Below are 7845 nucleotides of genomic sequence, written 5' to 3' on the forward strand. Positions count from 1 at the left end.
AAACTCAATAAGCAGAGAGACGCGACTACAGTCAAGCGCAGACCAGTATTGAAGTGCAAACGAAATAAGCAGCAGTCATATTTAAAGCAGTTTAAATATGCAGTTTAAATTAATATCGAGTACTGAGTGATGTTCACTTGGATTTTTTGCCCAACGAGGGGAGAAATAACTTAATACTTTGTTATTTATAGTCGTATGGTAAAATTTATATTTTTATTTGTGTAACGTTATGTTCATAATAACTACAAAATGTTATGTTTACAGTCTGGAAATACTTTAGGCTATAGCTAATTATTTCTCGGACCCCCTATCACTTTAAGAACTGGTCTACACAGAAAAAAGAACTGTCTAGACTCCGCCCCGGTATGAGTTGTGTCGAGCTATTCATTAGTGTGTTTGATGAGAAAAATATGAAATGTAGTTGCAATAAAATGGGTTATTAATCCGTACAACTGCAGCAGTATTATTCTGCTACGTGATACTGCGGAAGAACTGATGACGGCACGGTTTGATCTTCGGCTGACCAATCAGCAGAAAGGGGCGTTTAATTCCCGCCCACATGTAGAAATCGAATATTCAAGCTGTTTATTCATTTTTCCACCCATGAATGAAAAACGAAAATTTAAGCTGAATTTTCCTTTTTGTTTTTTTTCCAAAAAAAGTTTTTTTCATTTTTCTACTTTCAATATTAAATCAAGAAACAAATGATCGAATGATACACGGATTTCCGACCTCAACATTTGTGCCAAATTAGAGTAAAAACTCAGTTTGGTATATAAATAAAAAAAAATCAATAAAATACTTTTTTTAAATAATTAATTGGACAATTAGTTAGTCACTTTAGAAGAAAGACTGTAAAAGACTCTTTACACTCACCAGTGCTACATTTATTAGATCAAATAATAAAATCTGTAATACTGTGCATGTATTTTAAAAAGTAATTTACTGCATTTTCCGCATCATTACACCAGTCTTGTATCCCATGATCCTTCAGAAATCATTCTAATATTCTGATTTGCTGCTCAAGAAACAGTTATTATTATAATCAATGCTGTAAACAGTTGTGCTATAGGGCTGCACGATTATGACAAAAATCATAATTGTCGATTATTCCCTTGAAATTGTAACTGCGATTAGCAGCCCTATTGTGCTACATAATATTCTTGATTAAATATTTAATACAGTTTCATAATCAGAAATAAATATTCATTTCTCATTTCACCCACCACTGGGAATTTTGGACTACAGCTGTTTCTGTATATTGCTCCATTTCCCAATCGCCATAACTAACTCATCCATTGTGAATCACTTGAAAACTTGGAGCCATTGAGTCATTATTGTGGTTTAAGGATTGAGTGCAGAGCAGATGATAAGCCCGAGAAACAATAGAAACACTTTTTAGGTCAGACACCTGAGGAAGTTACCAATGATACTATTGACAACACTCATCCGGGTCTTCTTCCAACTGCTATGTAAACACACCTGCGTGTTTTTGTTCGCCTGCTGTGCCGCAACCAGAAACAGTCAGGGCCTCTGAGGTCACGGCCTGAGAGTCTTTCTCATGATTCTTTGTTGTGCAACATTGAAGCACCACGCTGTAATCTGACAATACCATTCACAACTGTCACATCAGCAACTCTCACTTCCTCAAAACATTTCCTGTGGAAAGTCGAGTGCAGGAGAAACCTGAAAAGGTTGGCACGGCATGTCAGTGAACTGGATGCCTGGAAGGCCCCTCCTCTCAAAAAACAACATCCTCAAAAAAACTAAAAAATCTGGAAACAACAGGCAACCACTTTACAGCTCCAGATCGGGTTGAGCTCTGTTTCACATCAACAGATAAAAAGGGCTACTTTACTAAACAGTGCCACTTTTCACACAGAATTTCACCACAAAAGCACGCTTTATTTAATAAACACACGCAATCCTGCTTAACCAGGTGCTAACTAGACTGAAATAGCACTGCACTGAGAGCATTTAAATAAAAACTGATATTATTCTTTTCACAGAAAAACAAGTTGAATTTTGTGTAAATTATGCTTAAATTTTTGTTTACTATTTTAAAATTTAATTTAAAAAATGTTTGCGTATATTCTCTACGTAAGGGCTAATCAATGGCTAGCTGTGCATTAAAGGATTTTAAATGCACGACGTGGAGGCAAAGAACCGGTTTTCGATCGGTTGCCTCCGCGAAGTGCATTTAAAATCCTTTAATGCACGGATAGCCGTTGATTATCCCGCTTATTCCATGGTCATTTGCCAAGTTATAGACAAGTTAAAACTAGTATTGCTCTTTGCAGCACAATATTTGACCGAATGGGTAAAAATTTTATTTTCGTCAGTTACGGCACATTAGCGCTAGAATTCTGCCCGCTTCAAATCAGACACAGAGATGAAATACTGTGGTAAGATCACATTTATTTGAATGAATTATAGCATGTATTTCAATTAATTATCGATCGATCGTTTGAGAGAGAGAGAGAGATGACAGTTTGTGTGTACCTGCGTGCTGCGTCTGCGCGTCTCTCTGTACAAACAATTACTTCAAAAACAGCGATTTTACCACCTCGCTGTTGAGGAATATAATGTAGCGATCTATTATCTAGGCTATTTTATTAATGAAAATCTCGGGGAAGCGTTGACAACAAGTCTGTGTGTGTGTGCAGCGCAATCAGCGATCTCTGACCTCTCTCTCTCTCTCTGTGTGTTTATGTGTGCACAAGTGATGCGTGTAGGTTAGTGTGCATCAATTAAAGCAGCGCATTAATATGGAACGGTGATTAAACTGACTTAAACTACCTGTGCATTAAACGGTTTTACTGCATACCTGCCAGCCAATCAGAATCCAGTATTCAGACAGACCATGGAATAATCATCAAATAAGTCATCAAATGAAAATAGTGTTATAACCGTTTAACTTACACAACTCTCTATCAAACTTCATTCTTATTGGTGAATCATGGCATTCTGCAATCAGATTTCATAATATTCACCATCGTCCAAGTATACCAGACGCTCATTCAGTGTATCTCAAACTGGTGCTAATTTAAAGAGATAGTTTAGCCAAAAATTGAAATTCTGTTATCATTTTCTCACCCTAATGTCATTCCACACCTGTAAGACTTTAGTTCATCTTCAAAACACAAATTAAGATATTTTTAATGAACCCTGAAAAATGTCTGCACCTCCACTGAAACCCTGTATTTCACCAAAACTTTGACGCTTCAAAAGGTTTATAAAAACATCTATATAAATTGAGTGGTTTAATTGGTCTTCTGAAGAGACACTATTGATTACACGATGAACAGATTTAATATATAGGCTTTTATTCACATTTAAACATTGATCAATGTACTTACTGTAGAGCACATAAACTATGGTAAACAGAAGTTGCTTGTTTGATGCGAAGAAAATACGTTTTTTTGCTCACATCAAGCAAGTGCGGTTGAACTTCCGTTTACCATGTTTAACGTGCATTGATCAAAGACTTGCATGTGGATTACGTTTTTTTTTTAATGTTTTTATGAACTTTTTGAAATAACAATGTTTTGGTAAAATGGAAGGACTGAGATTTCAGATTTCATTACAAATCTCCATTTTTGTTTAAAAGATGAACAAAAATTTGGATCATGGAATGATATGAGGGTGAGTAAGGGGCCATTCACATATCGCGTCTTTTGCGCGCTCAAGTTCGTTATTTCAAATGTAGATGCGCGGCAGGCGCGCTCATAATGGAAGCGACGCGGTCGCGACGCGCACACTGTGCGACGTGCTAATTTTTTCATGGCGCGTCCACGCCGCATCGAGATAAAAACATTTAAACTTTTCAGAATGCAGCAAGCGCACCGCTGGTCATGTGACAAGAACCAACCAATCAGCTTCATCCTTTCCCGTAACAACATTGAAAGCTCAGCCAAGATGAAGGAACAGCTGATCATAGCTGTACAGGGATAGCCATTTTTAAATAAATTTAGTAGCAGAGCTACTGCAAGTGATTTTTAGTGCTGCGAATCCATTTATCCTTATCTGAAACTTCGGCATCTTCATGGAGAGCGCAGGTCATGGTTGCTTAGCAACGGCAGACGCCTCCGGAGTGCAAGCGCCCTGACCGCTTTGGAAAAAAGCAGAAAGCGGCACGCCTAGCGTTTTCCACACGTTTTTAGGCACGACGTGAACGGCCCCTAAATGTTGACCATTTTCAGTTTGGGCTGAAATAACCCTTTAATGAGTATATTCATCACATCTCGGACTCGCTCTGTCATTTCATACTAACACAACTGCTGCCATTTTGTAGAACTGTAGTGAAAATGACCTTGAAAATTAAGTAGGCCTCATATCCATGTTTGCACAAACTTGGTCAAATTCCTTCACGTGCTTTACGAAAATGGTTTGGTATATCAAAAAGCTTTTGATAACTTTTTGCCAATTTTGGTGAAAATTAGACAAAACGTCTAGGAAGAATTTGGAAAAGTACATTTCTAAAATTCTAAATTTCGAAAAATCTTGACCTGTATTAATTTACGAGCCAAGGAATCAGAAGAAAAACTAATTTTGCTTCTAGACCTACAGTTCAAAAATTATTAGCAGAAATATGAGAGCAAATTTGGCCTATTGTTGGCGCTAGAGAGTTTGAGATAGAGACTCAAAATTTCCTATGGTTAATATTGAGACTGTCCTCTATCTGTGTGCCAAATTTCATGACTTTCCCACAAGCAGTTATATGGGCTGCCATAGACTTCCTGATCGGAGGAAGAGGAAGAGGAAGAGGAAGAAGAAGAACGACTAACGGATACAATGGGTGCCTAAGCACCTTTGGTGCTTGAACCCTAATTACTGTAAAGACCCCATATACAGCAAAGTTTCGCTTCGGGGGAAAAAGATGCTCAAAACACACAAGCAGCGATATATTGTTAGCTAACATCCAAATGCCTCCCACGCTGCTGAGAGCAAAGTTTAGGTGATATGCGCTGCACGCTTTTTTTATTGGGAAGTAGCTGCATAAGAAACAAAATAATACAGACATTTTTGTAAAATAAACACTTACATGTATCCAGATATGTGTGTAAATGAGCACATTTTAAAGAAACAAGTGCAAGTAAAATACACCAGATAGCGGTAGTGTGCTGTATCATCAACCAACAAGTTGAGGAACTGCACCGTGTGAATTGCATTCAACAGATTTTGTGGGCGCGTCTGTGCTGTTACCTTATTTGCATAATTACTATAGTGACTCAGGCCTTAAAACCGTGTGCAAATAAACAGCACTATCAGCAGGCACAACTCATTCTGATGTCTGAAAGAAACGCAGACTAATGAGCATGCATTTTAATGCAAGTTCATGGTAATAAGGTTGGAGAGGGCCAGACTAAACAAATGTGACGCCCTGTTAAGACCGAACTTCTTAAATCAATGCTCTGGGTTCCAGAACAATCCGCCTACACTCTCCGATCCCAACAGAAGCGATGGGTGCTTTCCCACACTGCGTGACAGCAGGGCTATTCACAGACTTCAATTAGCTGTCTTTTTAATAACCCACAAATCAGTTATTATAGGATCCGATTCTTGTTTGCACCAAATTCAGCATGTCCGAATATTTTTTATTGATGGATTGTCAAACAGGGGAATGGGAAAGTTGTTGACTTGGACTGGATATAGACAAGGGAGTGGCTCTCATGTGGTGATGCAGGCTGATTTGGTTTAAGAGCCTGTAGTGTTTGGCAAATGAATTGAGCCAATAATCATGCAGACATGCAGTTTTTCCAACAATCTTCTCTCGAATACTCTCCATCATCTGGGAAAATATTTGTGAATGTCTCATTGATGTTGTAAAGCTCACTTGCTGATTTGTTTTACACATACTGTACTTTTCCTCAGTCACAAGTAGAATGTGCAAAACTATATGCTTTCATCAGTGGGTTGTCTGAATGACTGGTCGGGTTTAAAGATGCCTATGTAATTACACTGATTTAAGGTCAGATCCAGCACATTGATCAGATGTGTTTTTCAGGGGGTGATCACAGAGGATTCATTTTTTGTGTTTAAAAACTACTTTAAACTTTGCACAATCGTCAATTTGCATTGGATATGGGGTAGAAAGAGTCGTAAATTATCGTTTGTGTGATGCACTCACGTCAAATCCATTGTGCAGTGCATAATCTACTTCTATTCCTCATCGCAAAAGGGCTACTTACATATGCCAATTTATACAGTAAAAAAAAAAGTTACCTTATCATATAAGGTGAAAAACTGTATGTTTTAACTGTTCATTATTGTCAAATCTATGGGTTTTACAAATAAATATGAAATATGAAAACGGCAATTCCCAAAAATCCCTGCATAACACGTTTTATATAAATAATGTTGTTTCTTCTCATTTTTGCTATCAATAATGTACATTTTGTGTTACATTTTCCCTTTTTTGCTATTGCTTTAGGTCATTTTTATTTTCTTATTTTAAATTAACTTGTGTATGCTTGTAAGTTTTCTTATGTTGATTTTGTTTATATATGACATTGATTGTTTAGTAATCCTGCTGTGGGTGTGGGGGATTGGTTGAGCATGTCTTCTAGTTTGTGTATGTGTTGCGTACATGTTTTGTATGGTTGTTTTGTTTATGTTGTAATATTTTGTTTTTTGTTTCTGGACCCCCTTGAAAATGAGATGCCACATCTCAAGGGGCTATCCTTTCAATAAATTCAAATTCTGTTATTTAGTTAATATGTTTGCATTATTTTAGTGTCTATTAGGGTTGGGCGATGTCAACAAAATTGGCATCGGACGATGTCTACAGTGAAACATCGCGATGGACGATGACATCGGCAGTGCGGGGGTTGGCGTTGGAGTTAGGGGGTGTGCCTGAAGCATCAATCCTTATAAGGCACGGAAAACAAATAACTATTCCTAACACAGTGTCTACACCGGACGCGAGCGGCACGGTGCGACAACATACTATAGAACCACTGGTCTATAATAGAGATTCATTATATATAGATCAGTGTATAGAACTCATTATAATCAGTGATGCTGTCTACACTGGATGCGGCGTGGCGCGAAACGACACCCGACAGTAAACTGCTGCCGCGTCCTATTTATGACGTGCTGACACAAATTTCAAATGATTTTCAACGGTCGCTTTGTCGTGTCCAGTGTAAACAGACTTTAGCTGATGCGGCGCTACACGACAACTGTCGCGTCTGGTGTAGACACGGTGTAACGGTTGCCTGTTACATTACAGTACATAAAATTTCACTTACCACATAAACAGAGTAAGGAGAGATGAGTGAGGACGATGGTGAATGATTTGCAGATCCTGAGCACCACTGACAAACATATAATCTTGTAAAATGTGTGGTAAGTACTGCTGCTCCATAGTATAAACAGATTAAGTGCAATCGCGAATCTCGAAAGTGAAAGTGAAACTAAAAGCGATTCAAAAGCGCAGATTCAATGCCAGGTATAATAGCGGCTCCCTGATGCCCGAAATATATATGTAGTATAATTACCCAACGATATAACTGAGAAAGAAAATATTGAAATATATATTTTCCTCCCATCTCGTATTTATTCCCTTTAGGGGTTCCGTATACACGTAATTTTCTTTCCGAACACGGTATTGGGATGCGGCGGATATTGGGGGGGGATGACGATGCCGGCTCAACATCGTGATGTCTAACAGCCATCGGCGATGGACGATGGCATCTTCTATCGGCCCAACCCTACTGTGAACGGTCCAAACTAAAAACAGAACTTCCCAGTAAGATTAAATAAGCTTATCTTCTGCTAATATCTTCTGCATGAGAGTTGCATAACAACAATATTGCTCAAGGCATATGCGTAGCATAAACT

At 38.1% G+C, this 7845-nt stretch overlaps 1 protein-coding gene across 5 annotated transcripts in view; it reads right to left on the minus strand.

Annotated features, from left to right (window-relative positions):
• The window catches only part of LOC107664825 (DNA repair protein RAD51 homolog 2-like), a 46375-nt gene that overhangs the window by 26625 nt on the left and 11905 nt on the right, over positions 1-7845 (minus strand). The gene's annotated exons all lie outside the window — the stretch shown is intronic.

Source organism: Sinocyclocheilus anshuiensis, unplaced genomic scaffold (assembly GCF_001515605.1).
Source record: "Sinocyclocheilus anshuiensis isolate Anshui unplaced genomic scaffold, SAMN03320099.WGS_v1.1 scaffold135, whole genome shotgun sequence".
Lineage (NCBI taxonomy): Eukaryota > Metazoa > Chordata > Actinopteri > Cypriniformes > Cyprinidae > Sinocyclocheilus > Sinocyclocheilus anshuiensis.